A 17,186-nucleotide genomic window follows, 5' to 3' on the forward strand; every position below is an offset into this window, starting at 1 on the left:
GGTCACTACTAGGAAGAAAACAAGAGAAATAACACTCTGTGTTGATTTCAGGAATTTGAACAAACTCTCATTTAAAGACAACTACCCTCTCCCAAAAATGGACCACAATATTTAGAGGGTAGTAGGCTCATACATAATTTCATTGCTTGATGGATTTTCTGGATATAACCAAATCTTAGTTCAAGCAAAGGACCAGGCAAAGACTGCATTTACTACTCCTTGGGGTACTTTCATGTATTTGAAAATGACTTTTGGATTAATGAATGCAAGAGAAACATTCCAAATAGCTATGGATATAGCCTTTACCAAAGAAATCCATGACTTTCTAGTTGTTTACCAAGATGACATCACAATGTTTTCAAAATATGATAATGAACATCTAGATCACCTAAGAAGAGTTTTCATTAAATGCAGAAAATTTGGTATTTCCTTAAATCCAAAAAATACACTCTTTGGTCTATAAGAAGGTAAACTCTTGGGACATATAATATCCAAAGATGGAATTAGAATAGATCCAGCAAGAATAGAGTAAATCCTAACCATCACTCATCTTAGAAACATCAAAGAGTTACAGTCATTTTTTGACAAAATAAATTTCCTTAAGAGATTCATTTCAAACTTAGCAGAATTAATTAGAGAAATAAATAACATGTTAAGGAAAGATTCAACACTTAAGTGGATAGTAGAGGCTAAACAATCTTTTGAGGCAATCAAGGAAGCCCTTACCAAAACACCAGTCCTCATAAGTCCTGATTTCCAAAAAGATTTTATAATTTTTTCTTTTGCTTCAAAACATACTATTGCAGCAGTCTTGTTGCAAAAGAATGATCAAGGTTATGAGCAGCCTATTGCATTTTTTAGAAAATCTTTGAGAGATGCTACACTAAAGTACAACATAATGGAAAAAAAAAGCACTTGCTTTAGTGATAGCTATTAAAGATTTCAGAGTATACATTTTGTATTTACACATCATTTCTTATGTTCCAAATTCAGTAATAGACGACATTGTGACATAGAATGGGCCTGAAGGAAAGAGAGGCAAATGGATTGCTGCTATTTTGGAATATGATATAGAAATAAAGCCTACAAATCTTATTAAAGGCCAAGGTTCAGCAAAACTCATGGCTAAATTGAACTGTCAGGCCTTAGATATAAATTTCATTGGTGAACTATATTACTAGGAAGAGATGGTGACTCTGCAGATCAGTGAACCTTTTACATATTCACCCTGGTATGAAGATATCATATTTGTTTTACTAAACTTACAATATCCTCTTGGTTTATCTAAAACTAAAGCTAGATTTTTTTAAATGAAATCAATTAAATATTGTATCATAGGTAATGCTTTACTTTGGAGAGATAATGGTGGCATTCTATTAAATTATTTATTGCAAGATGAAGCTGACAAAATTATGCAAGAATTTCATGTAGGAGATTGTGGAGGACACCTATATTGGAAAACAACTGCTGACAAAATTCTAAGGGAGGGTTTTTATTGGCCCACCCTTTTTGCAGATGTCAAGAAGCATGTGACCTCCTGTCATAAGTGCCAAATATTTGAGGGTAAAAGGAAACTCTTACCACTACCTCTCAAACCTATATCCATAGAAGTGTCATGTCAACAACGGGGTTTAGACTTCCCTGGGGAAATTCACCCATCCTCCTCAGCCCAGCATAAGTGGATTTTGACAGCCATTGATTACTTTACTAAATGGATAGAAGCCATCCCTTCTAGACAGGCCACAGACTCTGTAATTATTTCATTCCTTGAAAACAATATCCTTTCAAGATTTGGATGCCCCCAAAAGCTCATTACTGATAATATAGCTGTGTTTAAATCCAAGAAAATGGTGGAATTTTGCAACAAATATCACATTACCCTTAGCCATTCCACTGCCTATTACCCTCAAGGTAATGGACTTGCAGAATCCTGAAACAAAATCCTTGTTAATACCATCAAGAAACTGCTGGAAGACAACAAGAATTCATGGAACAAAACGTTGGTAAATGCCTTATGGGCAGACACACTAACTACCAAAAAGTCCATTGGTACATCTCCTTATCATCTAGTATATGGAATGGATGTTGTTTTTCCTTCGTCCTTAGGAGTTCCAGTGATGAGGATTATTCAAGAGTTGCAAGTAGAACCAAATGATATCCAAAGGAGGATAAATCAGACAATACACTTGCACCATACCAAAGAAGAAGTCTATGTCAAATAACAAGTGATCCAGGATAAAATCAAAAATATTGTTGACAAAAGGACCAAAGCTGTTGATTTTTAGATAGGTGACAAAGTACTTAAATGGGATTCTAGAATATAAGAGAAGGGTAAACACGGAAAATTTTATTTCCTATGGCAAGGCCCTTATATCATTTATGGTTATAGAGGTAACAATGCATTTTTCTTGAGAGAGTTAGATGGAATAGATCTACTAGGAGGACCTATCAATGGTAGAATGTTGAAGCACTACTTATCCACAGATTAACAATAGTTCATTTTTCTTTGCTCATTGTATATAACATTGTAGAGTTTAGATTGGATTGGATGGTAATATTTTAAAGTTGAAGCTTGGAGAGAAGGCCCTGGGCTTTGAAAGGTTTACCATCATAAGTATGAATAAAGCAAAATCACAGACGAGCAAGTTACAAGCTAGCCACAGTCAAAATTTCAAAGGCTACTGACCTTAAAGTTCTTGAAATTTCACCAGGTAATGCCATCCCCATGTGGAGCCACTGTTAGGGTACTATAATAATAGGATTCATAATTTTGAATTGGCTATGGTTAGTCTTGTAATATTGTACATACTTTTTCCTTCTACAAAATGTTTTCCATATTAAAAATTAAAAAATGTAAAGAGGGTATGTCCTAGAAGAATAATCAGATGACAAAAAGAAAGAACAAGGAAAGATCAAAAAAGTGAAAAATATGAACCCCAAAAAGAAATAAAAATAGATCATGAAAGTGTGCAAAATCAAATGCCACTACATTTTAGTTTACTATGCAAAATAATATTGTGTGCAGGAAATGCAACAATCCATGATGGTCAAATAGCTTAATCTTAACTCATTCATGCTTTAAATTTCATGTTGATAGATAGAGAATAAAGATCTAGCCAAACTATTTAACCTTGGCAGATCAGTATTTAGGTAGAGAATAAAATGAGCTCATCAGTTTAATTTGAGCCATTGAAAGTTATAAGGTTAGAATTAGATAGTTTAATTATCAAAAGAAAACGAAATAAAGGATTAGCAAGCTCAAATGCACCCATTAAAATGAAGAAACAATGTTAGGATAAATAAAGGGTAGGTAGAAAAAATGTAGCAAATGCACAAGGTTACTAAGTCAAAAACACATTTATCATGCTTGATCCTGTGTTTTATGTGCAGGAGGAATTGTGAGAAAGAAATGTTATTCACCAAGTTTTTTTTCTAATTTCCCCTCATTTCACTACATCCCCACATACTTATTTTCTAATTTCCCCCATTATCCCTTCATTACCTATAAATACATTTCCCTCTCATTTTGACCTTTACCCCTTCGTTTAACAAATTTACCTATAATTACCCTTGAAAAGTCATCCTCCCTTCCCAAAAACCCCTTTCCCTAGTGTGAAACCCATTCCCCCTAGTTAATCTCCCTTCCCCCCTTAAAAACCCACAAAACCCCTTATCTTAAGTTTTTATTTACTATCCCCCTCCCATTATGTAATTGACACCCCCACTTTATATTTCTCGACAAAACCTGTTAACCCACCAACATTTGGTGTAGTTAAAGAAAACCCCGCCATATAACTCATGGTCCCACCTTAATTAACCATTTGTTTATATTGAAAATCCCGACATTATTGGTTAATTAATTACAATTACCTGTAATTAAATCTCGGGCCCTACCAAATCACTTTCCCGATTCCATCCGTGCAACTTAACTATGTGATATCCCTTTGATCTCCTACCCCCGGATCCAACAGTGTACATCCATATCACGTAGATTCATTATCCGACCGTTAATAGCCCAAGAGCACATGAGGTTCGCGGTTTTGGGCAAGCGCTCTTTGGCTACATGGCGGCACCATGTTTCATCCCATGCTTGCGAAAAATATCTCCCGTCATCCAAAAGGAGTGCGATGGCACACAAAACCACCTCTCCACCAAAACCGAAAACTGTCCATTGTTCATTTAGAGTTTCTGCGCCAAAATGTGACCCTTATGAGTTGAAAGGCCTTAAAAGCCTCAATTTTCTCTTTTCTTGCATTTTAATTGTAAACCTCTGCTAAGCCATTTGTGACACCTTGAACCTTTTTCCGACCAAATTGACCAACTTTTTCTACCTAAAGACGCTACGGATACCCAACTAAAGCAGCCAATTGATAGTTGAAGCCTCAGTACCTTCTGCAGTTACCACAAAGCCCCTTTGCACGCCAAAATCGCCAATTTCCAGGTATTCTTGGAAAAAACAATTACGTCCCTTGAATTTGAAAACACATAGTTGTAATTAAGTGTTTAATTAATTGAATTAATTAAGAAACATTCTCGAAATTGAAGACAAACTTATTTGTACATCCCAAACCCTTTTACAGACTGTGATTACCGTCCCATTATTCTAGAGCTTCTAAAAGTCACTCTTGAAACCACTGAAAGCCTAAATTCTGCATCACAGTAGAATCCATTAATCAAATTCTGCAAGTCCAACCAAGCCCAAATGACACCCCACTTTCTACTAAGGGATTACTTGACCTCTATAACAAGTTAGACATACCCAAGAAGGCTCACATTATCCAAAATTTCATCATTAAACAACAAATAGTCCTCCATATGCTGCCACCATTTTTTCTGAGAGAGGCCAAAAAATCATAACCATGCTATCCTACATTTTAGGATACACTACAGATGAACATGTGCATGAGGTTGTCCTTGCTTTCCTTTCCATAGTTTTCCTAGGCAAGCCTCTTGCTGTATTTTACAACTATGCTCCATTCATAGCAGATAGGATGCATGAACAATTCATCAGACTACCAAATGAGAGAGTTTTCAAGTATTCTTTAGTTTTATTCCATATGTTCTTGTACTACCAATCGGAAAAATTCCCTATCAACATTCATAAGCTAGATATGAAAGGAAATCCAAGATCAGTCATCTATTGAACACCCTTGATCCAAAAGTTGTAACACTGATTGTAACACTTCACGACGGTACTCAATGGTGGAACGAATCGCGAAGCAACATGCATGAAGGTAGGTATAGTTGTAATAAACTAACATCACAAACATCTCAAGGGTGCAAAAACTTGGTTCCATCATCCCCCGATACTTCTTCGGGTGAGACTTCAGTCTGCGCTCCAAGGGGTTGATGCTGAAAGGGCCAGTAGTGTAGGGATTTGTTTGGCTAACTAACGCTGAACCTGGGTCAGGCCCCCATAAGCCAACAAATGGTTCCGTTTCCAGGACTGGAATCTGCATGAGATATGTGTCATATCGTATCACTAGAATCCAACTATGAAAGAAATCGAAGGCTGCTTGGACAAAAGAATTCACGAGTTCGCGGCGCAGGAGAACAGAAACCTGTGTCTGTCAAAAGAACAATGGCTATATAGCTACATATATATGGAGATCCACAAAATATTTTTTACGTCCTTCCCTAATGAACTATACGAGTGGATCGTGAAGCTAGCAGATATCCAAGGAAGGTGGAAGCTTGATGGTCCTATTTTGTGGACCATAGAGATAGTGCGAAGGTTGGAAGCATCGGAGGATCAGATCGCATGCGCTGTCGATCATTGGCTCAATCGCATTATAGGAGGATTTGTTACTGAGTTCGTGGTTGACACCTCATTTAGATATAGCGAGGTAGAGCGACACTTTCTCAAAGAACCGCGAGGTAAGTACATAAAATCCTTGAATACTTCGATTAAAATGTTGTTGTGAAAGAAGCAGGTTATGTAGTTACTGATGAGCCCCAAATTTTGGTAACATTTTGGGCTCATTTGGCCTACTTACCTTGCTCAACCCTTCATTTTTCATCACTTATGCATCATTTCTTAGTATATTCATGTTATTTGTAGGAAGGAGGGCAGTCACTATGCCTAGGTGGCTAATACATGTTTATTTCAGGCTTTTTTCACATTAAATGGAGCAAAACCACGCAGATGAAGGCAAGGAGACAGCCAAGGTGGCATTGCGGTTTTGTAGGAAGGTTGTCCACAGCCTTGAATGACCTTCCTCGTGATCTCCACCCCAACTCCGAGCTCCAACAGCTATCACCACCGAGCTAGAAGGCAGCCAACGGATTCTAAAGGAATAGCAGTTTACTTTTAGTTGGTCAGCCAAGCCCCACTAATTTAGGAGGCCAGCTTGGCCCTCATAATGTATAAATATTGAGGCTGTAGCCTTCGATGGGGACTTTTGAACCTTTGTTGCAAATTCTGAAGTACGAGCTACAGCTCTGTTTTGCTCTTTGTAAGCCATTTTTGGCATGTTGTTAGACTTATGATTATGATCTTTTAATAAAAGGCAGGCAGATTTGAGTTCAATTCTGAGTTCTTAGAGGAGCTATAGCTCTCAGGTTTGGGCCCAACCTGAGAGCAATAGGCCTCCTTTCCTTGTATTGTTACTTGTCTTTCTTTCAGCATTATATTTCTTGTCCTTTACATGCACTTGGAAACACACTTTACTGATTCGGATTTCTTGGTGTGGTTACATAGGTTAGTGTTATGAACAAAGTTTCTTTCAGTAGTTTAGATTCGAGTAAGGGGATTAGAGTGATCATAGCTCCAAAAAAGGGTTGATTGCACACTCGCTTCCACCTCTGTTTAGAGATTGGGATTGCAGCCTGTGCCACCCACCAAAAACACAGTTTTACATGTTCATGCAAGCTTTAACGTAATATTTTCAGTTGTAGAAGTGTCCATGCATTTAGATCTTGTGGAATAACTCTTTGTTTCAGCACCATGCACGATTTCCCTTTAACTTACATTGTTGTTCTTTGGTTTCTAATAAAACAGTTAGAGTAGGTTGTTGACATTTCGGTTATATTCAAGACAGAGGTGATTTGTTTCATTTACACTGCGCAGCACCACTCTATCATTTCCTTATCCTTCTCAGCCATGCCTAAGCCATCTACTTACCTCCCAGCTAGATCATTTGCCCACCAACTCTTCCATTATCCCCGTTGTTTTATCTTTTCGGCCTTCCATTGCCTCTACCCTCCTATCGACCAACCAGCTTTACACACACCCTCTCCATCTCATCTCTCTGTCCATAAGCCATCACAAGCTCCCCTCTCATCCTCCCTATCTACCCATACAGCTCATTCACTCCTCCATCACCCAAAACTCCGATTGCAGAACATCCTGTAGAAGTTAGCAGACTTCCTGTAGAAATCCTGAACTTCCTGTAGGATCCCCTGCAGACATCCTGTAGAAGCTTGCAAACACGGTTGCCAGGCATCTGAACGTTGTGAACTTCTGTGGAATGATGTTAGGGATCCCCTGGAACCTCTCAGAGTCCTCCTGACCTTTTCCAAGCCTTCCTCCCCTTGATCTACCCCTGCACAGTCAAGACCCAGTGAGAAGCACAGGCATAATAATTCCAACCACTTGAGCAAAAATACAAAAACATGTTCTCTTCAGATGAAAGTAGTTTAGACCCATGCATCTCATCTCACTAGAAGTAATGGCATCATTTTTAGAAGTTACATTCCCACCATTGCATCGTAAGGATTAAGCTGGTCAGATTAGGGTTTACTAGGGTTTCCATGTTTTGTTGGCTTTCAGTTCATTCTTGCAAAATAGGTTAATTTCCTTTGAGATAGCTTTCGTTCATCACTTAAGAAGCTTCTTCATATAGAAGTTGGCTTGAGCTCTAGCGGACTTGTGCCAGCTGACCAAGTGACAGCTGCGACAAGAGCTAGTACTTGTGCATACAGCACCGTCGTTTCCAAGTTTCTTACGAACTACCGGGTTGATAAAATTAGAGAAGGAAGCTCCAGGAGTTGTAGCATTATTGCTACAATACTGGAGCCCACCATCTTTTTTGCTTTTGTTTTTTTTTTCTGGTACCTACAAAAACTGAAACAGATTGATCTACAACTAACTATCTTGCTGAAATGAAAATGCAGAATTGAAATGAAAGCAGGAAAGAACTAATCTACTTTGCTCAAATGGAATTGCAGAATTGAAATGCTAATCTATGCTTGCAAAATTGAAATTGCGGAATTGAAATGTTAATCTATGAAATCAGGAAATGTCTATGCTACTTTTGCAGAATGGAAATGAAATAAACTACTTGGCAGAAGGTGAGAGTAGGAAAATAGAAGAAAAGCAACAATTACTAATACTCTGACGCTTCCCCGGCAACGGTGCCAAAAAGATGGTGGGCTCCAGTATTGTAGCAATAATGCTACAACTCCTGGAGCTTCCTTCTCTAATTTTATCAACCCGGTAGTTCGTAACAAACTTGGAAGCGACGGTGCTGTATGCACAAGTACTAGCTCTTGTCGCAGCTGTCACTTGGTCAGCTGGCACAAGTCCGCTAGGGCTCAAGCCAACTTCTATATGTTCTCAGAAGAAGCTTTTTAAGTGATGAATGAAAGCTATCTCAAAGGAAATTAACCTATTTTACAAGAATGAACTGAAAGCCAACAAAACTTGGAAACCCTAGTAAACCCTAATCTGACCAGCTTAATCCTAACGATGAAATGGTGGGAATGTAACTTCTAAAAATGATGCCATTACTTCTAGTGAGATGAGATGCATTGGTCTAAACTACTTTCATCTGAAGAGAACATGTTTTTGTATTTTTGCTCAAGTGGTTGGAATTATTATGCCTGTGCTTCTCACTGGGTCTTGACTGTGCAGGGGTAGATCGAGGGGAGGAAGGCTTGGGAATGTTCAGGAGGACTCTGAGAGGTTCCAGGGGATCCCTAACATCATTCCACAGAAGTTCACAACGTTCAGATGCCTGGCAACCGTGTTTGCAAGCTTCTACAGGATGTCTGCAGGGGATCCTACAGGAAGTTCAGGATTTCTACAGGAAGTCGGCTAACTTCTACAGGATGTTCTGCAATCGGAGTTTTGGGTGATGGAGGAGTGAATGAGTTGTATGGGTAGATAGGGAGGATGAGAGGGGAGCTTGTGATGGCTTATGGACAGAGAGATGAGATGGAGAGGGTGTGTGTAAAGCTGGTTGGTCGATAGGAGGGTAGAGGCAATGGAAGGCCGAAAAGATAAAACAACGGGGATAATGGAAGAGTTGGTGGGCAAATGATCTAGCTGGGAGGTAAGTAGATGGCTTAGGCACAGCTGAGAAGGATAAGGAAATGATAGAGTGGTGTTGCGCAGTGTAAATGAAACAAATCACCTCTGTCTTGAATATAACCGAAATGTCATCAACCTACTCTAACTGTTTTATTAGAAACCAAAGAACAACAATGTAAGTTAAAGGGAAATCATGCATGGTGCTGAAACAAAGAGTTATTCCATAAGATCTAAATGCATGGACACTTCTACAACTGAAAATATTACGTTAAAGCTTGCATGAACATGTAAAACTGTGTTTTTGGTGGGTGGCACAGGCTGCAATCCCAATCTCTAAATAGAGGTGGAAGTGAGTGTGCAATCAACCCTTTTTTGGAGCTCTGATCACTCTAATCCCCTTACTCGAATCTAAACTACTGAAAGCAACTTTGTTCATAACACTAACCTATGTAACCACACAAAAAAATCCGAATCATCAAACTGTGTTTCCAAGTGCATGTAAAGGACAAGAAATATAATGCTGAAAGAAAGACAAGTAACAATACAAAGAAAGGAGGCCTATTTCTTTCAAGTTGGGCCCAAACCTGAGAGCTATAGCTCCTCTAAGAACTCAAAATTGAACTCAAATATGCCTGCCTTTTATTAAAAGATCATAATCATAAGTCTAAAAACATGCCAAAAATGGCTTACAAAGAGCAAAACAGAGCTGTAGCTCGTACTTCAGAATTTGCAACAAAGGTTCAAAAGTCCCCATCGAAGGCTACAGCCTCAATATTTATACATTATGAGGGCCAAGCTGGCCTCCTAAATTAGTGGGGCTTGGCTGACCAACTAAAAGTAAACTACTCTTCCTTTAGAATCCGTTGGCTGCCTTCTAGCTCGGTGGTGATAGTTGTTGGAGCTCGGAGTTGGGGTGGAGATCACGAGGAAGGTCATTCAAGGCTGTGGACAACCTTCCTACAAAACCGCAATGCCACCTTGGTTGTCTCCTTGCCTTCATCTGCGTGGTTTTGCTCCATTTAATGTCAAAAAAACCTGAAATAAACATGTATTAGCCATCTAGGCATAGTGACTACCCTCCTTCCTACAAATAACATGAATATACTTAAGTGATGAAAAATGAAGGGTTGAGCAAGGTAAGTAGGCCAAATGAGCCCAAAATGTTACCAAAATTTGGGGCTCATCAGTTACCTTGATGTTCGGGGCTACGTGAAGCAGAAAGGTTTACAAGAATGAAGGAAATAAGGGTCCAAAAATTAGCCCCTTGATTTCACCTCCATGAGGGGATGAGGAAGAGCTCGCCAAGGTCTCTCTGAGAAGTGCTATTCATCTGATAAGACAAAGAATTCTGCAAATCCCACCTAAGCCCACACCACCAGTGGCTTCACCACCATCACCTCCATCTTCATCCGTACCAACTCCACCACCACCATGATTCAGTATGGAAAACATAGTGAAGTTGCCTGTGTTCAAAGGTTTGGGAAATGAGGATTTGGACCAATTCTAGTTCATTGTAAGGGCTATATGGGAAGCACAACGCGTTACATATGACCATATAAAGAAAGTGACAATGGTTAGCTCCCTACAAGATCATGCATTAGCGTGGTATATTAAGTACTCCAACGATAACCCGAATGCGAGAGTTGAAAATATCCAAACAATGCTAAATAGAGAATTTAGCAGGCCTAAATCTGAAGCGCAGTTGATTATGGGATTCATAGAGATCACGATACTACCAGGTGAGACACCTTGGGAACTAGATCAGAGGCTGAAATATACAATTCACGAAGCCAATATAAATCTGACAGATGGACAGTATCGCGAGCAGTTTGTAGCTTTGGTACTACCACATTTAAGGAGTGCACTATTGCAGCAGAAGATAACAACTTAGGAAAAGGCCTTAGAGATTGCTCTGAGGCTACATGGGACTTTGATGCAAGATCCTAACGTAGCAGTTCAGCAGATCCACACGCAACTGAAGAATCTATGCCTTGAGATGCAAATCTTGAAGCAGGATAGGATGGTTCGGCCAGGGGTACGCGAAGAAGTATGGTGCATGAAATGCAAGAGACAGGGTCATGATAATGACCACTGCCCAGTCTTTACCAATTACCTTGCAAGAGGAGTACCAATGCCTCTAAGGCCAGAAGCTCAAGCAGGACCTACTGTGGTGCCTGATTTGGGGTGTGCTATCTGTCAAATGGCCAGAAAACATGCCACAGTTAACAGCCACCTGTTACATAAGTATACACAAACTCTGCAATAGTTATTATGTAACTTTTGTAGGTCGGTGGGACATGATGAGCATACTTGAAGAAGCTATGAATTGATGATGGATAGAACACCCGCCTACAGGGTTTAGGCTAAAATGTGACCTCTTTACCAGAATGCAGGGATGGCGCGAACAGGATTTCAGGGGCGTGGATGAGGCCGAGGCAGAGGAGGACCTAGTAGAGGTCACGGATAGCTAATTTGGAACAATTGCAGAGGAACAAGACAGTATGCCCACAATTGAACTAATCTGATGCGCCCGTCGTGCAATTATTGCACACTGTTTGATCATGAGACAGAAGATTCTCCTACACTAATAGTTAGGATACGTGACAAAAGAGCACTACTCCCTCCCTAGACTCAGAACCTGCAGATGATGAGGTCTGAGCTACGCAAGGAAGATCCGGACGTCAAGATAGTGCTCCGAAGTCGAATCACAATGGGAGATGACAAAGGGAAACAATTGGAAGACAATACATGGGTTCTTAAAGTCTCGGCAAAAGAAGCTGAGTTTGATTTGGAGTGCGCTAGGGAAACCTTCATGGAAGCTAAGAACAACTTCACTGAGGCCTCCATGTCAGGAAGAAAAGATGAGCCTGAGCCAGACCTGGATCCCTCCATGCTCATAACTTTCCTAGAAAACTATATGAAGTTACTACGTGACACTAACGTTGTGAAAGGGTTACAGGAACTTATCAATAGATGTGTTGGGATTACACCAGGTGAACCATGCATAGTCTGCAAGATAGGAAAACGTAAGACAAGAACGGGACGAGAAATGAGACTCACCGCTCAAATCGGAGAATAGGAAATGGATCAAGTCATTCTGGATTTTGGATTGGATGCAAGTGTTCTGCTGAAACAAACATGGGAGTGAATGGGGAAACCTATGTTGCACTAGTCTCCAATTTAGCTAAGGATGGTGAATCAATAGAAAATAATACCCATGGGGTAGTTGCGGGGAGTAACCATGGATATTGAAGGAGTGAGCATGCTAGCAGACTTTGAAGTCATAGAGATTTTTAATGATAGCAATACCTACCTTGTGCTCTTGGGAATTTACTAGTCTACTGATATGAATGGGATAATAATCTCAAGAAGCGAAAATGATCTTTGAGAAGAAATCACTACGCGTAATAATACCCCTCGATCCTGCTGAAGGATCGCACTATATAGAGCCATCCGTGACTATGAGAGCGATGATGATCTGGACCACATGTATAAGATAACAACACGAGACCAAGATTGGGTGAATCCCACCATGGATGGGAGGATTACATGGGAACGCGAGAGTTCCTACACTTCAGATTCTGATGAAGAAGTGGAGTGATGGTAGAATCGGTTACACAAGGTAACTACGTTGAATTGCAATATGATGACGTAGTTGTTGCATTGCATGTCAATAGAAGTAAGAGATCTGCCGACTTATGATGGTCTAAATGAGGTAGATACCTTCTTGGATGCATTTGAAAGGGAGGTGCCAGAAAAGCAACGCTTCCAGGCCTTGGACTGGGTACTGCACACTACGCCTACAAGATGGTGGGGTACGCACAAAGGAAGCTTTGATGATTGGCATGAATGTAGAAGAATGATGCAAGTATGATTTGGGAAGCCTAAGATGCAACTGACAGGCAAGTATGATGGGTAGAATGATCTGCACACATGGATGCAGGCCTATGGAGAAAAGCCCCAACCTGAGCAGGTGCACTTGTACTTCGTGCTAAAGTACCTAGTCAATAAGCCTGTGTTTGGGGGGCATCTGCATATGGCTTTTATTGTTCCAAGAATATGGTTTTGATGTTGTTGTAAAGCCTGGACGATTAAATGCGGGACCTGACCATCTGTCGCGCATCGAGACAGGGGAGGAACATACTAATTTGGAGGAAGGATTACCTTACGTACAACTTGTTGCTATGCGGGTTGCGGATGGAAATTTCGAGGACATAATACATTTCCTAACAACAGGATATGAATCAAAAGGATACTCTACCTAGCAAAAGAAAGAATTAGTGGTGTGCACGGATGATTTCTCTGTCATTGTTGGGCATCTATTCAAGATGGGGAATGATGAGATACTATGAAGGTATGTACCTGAGTTTGAACAAAGTATCATCCTCATGAATGCTCATGGGGGCACCACGAGAGGAAATTACGCATGGAGTACAACCGCGCAGGGTTCTGGTGGCCAACCCTTCATCGCGATTCCAAAGAATATTGCAAGGCATGTGATGTATGTCAAAGAACAAGCAGGCCATCGCAGAGGGATGAGATGCCTTTGAATCCAAAAATGACATTACAACCTTTCAAAAGGTGGGCAATATATTTTGTAGGACCGATTCAGCCCCAAGGAAAGACAGGTGCGAGGTGTATTATCACTGCGATGGAGTACTTGACTCATTGGGCAGAAGCACAGCTAGTGAAAGATTGCAAGGGCATGTTCGCTACAAAGTTTCTATTTGAACATGTACTGACATGATTTGGATGTCCAAAGATCTTGATGAGCGATCGCGGTACACACTTCCTGAACGAGATGATCAGCACGCTAATAGAGGAATTTCATGTGTATCACTAGAAGAGCACAACTTATCACCCACAGGCTAACAGGACAGTGAAATTGTTCAAAAAAGTACTAGAAACCACACTGACCAAGGTATGTAATTTGCAGCGAGGTGATTGGGACCTATGCGTACCTACAGTGTTATAGGCTTATTGAACGACATGCAAGAAACTGACGGGACATACACCTTTTAGGATTGTCTATGGAGTAGAAAACGTAATGCCTATGGAATACATCATTCCTAGTCTGCACATAGTAGCGCTCACAGGTATGATAGATCACGGAGCCCTGGAAGAGAGGCTCGCACAGTTGGATGAGCTTGGAGAAGAGAGATTTTTAGGTGGATTTCACTAGCAAGTCCAAAAGCAGCATGAAAAGGCATGGCACAACTGACATATTAAGCTGCACACCTTTAAGGTGAATGACTTGGCGTTGTTGTATGACAGTAAGTTTGATAAATTTCCAGGGAAACTCAGAATGCATTGGTTGGGGCCATATGTTATTAAGGATATTACATATGGTGGCGCGATACATCTGGTTAAGTTAAATGGAGATCCCTTCCCAAGAAATGTGAATGGCAGTCATTTGAAGCCATACACAAGTGGCCCAACCATCTAACAAGCCAACCAAAGCACATTCTTAGCGCTCCAAGCAGTTGAAAGGAGGCGTAGGACTATAAACTACACTATCCAGGAGTTGCGTGATGTCAGGACTACGCGATGCATCAAAGCATCATAGGGTCTGCGATAGCGTAAGTCTACCAGAAAGTGACTGTTAAAGTCACTATTCACAATTTGACTGTTGGTTTCAGGCCAAATGGAGTGGGCAACAGGCATTTAAGGTGAGATTTATGGGCTAGATTCTTGAAAATCTGTCGCTAATCTAGCATTAATGGACCGAATGTGGGGGGAATGGCCGAATTCAAATTCAAAAGGTGCTATAAATTACAAGTGGCTGTCCAACAAACAACACTTGGAAATTTGAGAACTGAGTTGTTGCATGCTCAAGTATTCATGAACCGAGACTTATTCCAGACTCTGAAAGTGAATTCGTTGTTTGGGCAACTACTAGAGACACCGAAAGAACTATGGAGTAGCACTGTGTCAACACCCAAAGAAGCCATGGACACAAGAGTAGTGATAGCCGAGGAATCCATGCAGGAAATTGTGGAAGTAGAAGCCCCAGAGAGTGCCAGGATTATCGTTGAGGTCTCTAAATCACTGCAAACACTAAGACGCAAGAAGGATAAACATGCCATGATACTGGTGCGTGTCTCGCCCAGAAATCCATTGAGGGACAATCTCACATTGGAGGAAATGGAGAAGGCCATTAATTTGGAGGTCGATGAGTAGAAGAGTTTGAAGAAATCGTGGTGGAAGAGGAGGATGTAGAGATGGACGTTGAAACCTCGGGTGTGGAAACTATTACCTGACTACCTGAATATGTTCCTCCATGAAAGAGTAAAGCTAAGGTGCTTAAGGATAAAGATGAGAGAAAGAGCTCTTTGCAAACTCCGCTGCTCCAAGATGATATTATTTTTGAGGAATCGCACCTGGGGCGGGTCCCCTTGTTGAAATTTGAACATTGGGAACTCGCACAGCATCAAAAGTTCCTGCATTTAGTGACTGTGAAGCTAATGTGCCAGATGATGGACACAACGGCTAGAATGATTGGGTTGGAGCCATCCAAATGGCTTAGAGGTGTTAAGAAAGCATAGTTTCTAAACCTAATCTGGGTGCCTCATTAACATTGCGCCGTAGTGATCATTTTCATCATCAGGCAACTACTCTGCTTGGTGTGTGATGGGTTCTTGTGGCTGGAGGAGCCCATCCCCATCATAGACCATCTGATTCACCAGATTAGATGGCTACCTTGCTCAAGGGAATATCCAGAAAACATTTTAGAGGGAAAAGGTGGCAAGTTGGCCCTCGTAGAGGCAATGAAAAAGAATTTTGAGTTGGAGAAGAAGAAGCGAGGGTATGCCATCTCCAGCATCAACAACACTACAGTCAAGGTTATGACACAAATATTGGCAAGAAAAGTGATGCAGAAGTGTTGTGCATATGAGGTTCTCGTGCCAATGGTTGCACTAGCAGCATAATGTACAGAAGGGGTCCAGCTCAACTAGGTGAACTATCTATGCGGTGAGTTCCTTGCGAACTGCCACGAGGCACAGGAGTAGTGCAAAATGTTTCATTACGCATGGCTCCTGTTGTCGATCGTACTAGTGGCATGGGAGTTGCCCAAAGATAGCCAGTTCCCTTCAGTTGCGCTGGACCTTCTACAGGCAACAAAGTACACTTCGCTATGGGCGACCAAGGACCCACAGTGGATCACAGAAAGCAAGATATTTTGGGTGCTAATGGTGATGAATATCTGGATGGGGATCAATTTCAAGCCATGGTTATTGCCCACGGTCTAAAATAGTTTGCAGAGGTTTGCAGAGTTCAAAGTAGATTCCCACCATGTCTTCATCAGAGCACATAAGGACCCTACAAAGACATGGCATGACTTACCGTATTTGGTGACTGATGATGTGATATTCATAGTCCTTGAGTCTTGTTCGAAGGAGTGGCGTGCTCTAGCTAACTCCGTGGTGGAAATAGAGAAGTCCACCGCGTAACGCAAGAAGGAAGAGACGAAACTTCAGATGGCACAACTGGTGGAAAACCACAGGAAATAAAAATCAGTGGCTAAGGCCCAGGCAATGTGGGATGTTGCAACGTTGGTGAAGTAGCAGAAAAAAATAGATGAGGAGCACGAAGGACAAAAGTCACCTTTGCCCGAATCATAGATAGACATAGAAAAAGGTGGCATGGACCCGCAGACGACGTCCACCTAGCTAAAAAGTTTGTGACCACAAGAGTAGGTAGGGTCGCGAAAGGAAACAATGGCTTCAAAGGAAAATTTTTACCCTATCACCCTCAATAAAGGGGACTTGCATGATATCGGCGAAATGGTGAGGGATGTCACCACGGGGGCCCTCCAACCGTTTGAGGAACAACACAAGCTAGTATTGGGGGTTCTCCGAGTGGGAATATAGGAGTTGCAGGTGTGGACTCCATAGTTTGGCATAGTGTCCACCAGCCTCACAGTTGGCACATC

Source organism: Pinus tabuliformis, chromosome 7 (genome assembly GCF_031772625.1).
Source record: "Pinus tabuliformis cultivar Carrire ecotype Pingquan chromosome 7, CPIR1, whole genome shotgun sequence".
Lineage (NCBI taxonomy): Eukaryota > Viridiplantae > Streptophyta > Pinopsida > Pinales > Pinaceae > Pinus > Pinus tabuliformis.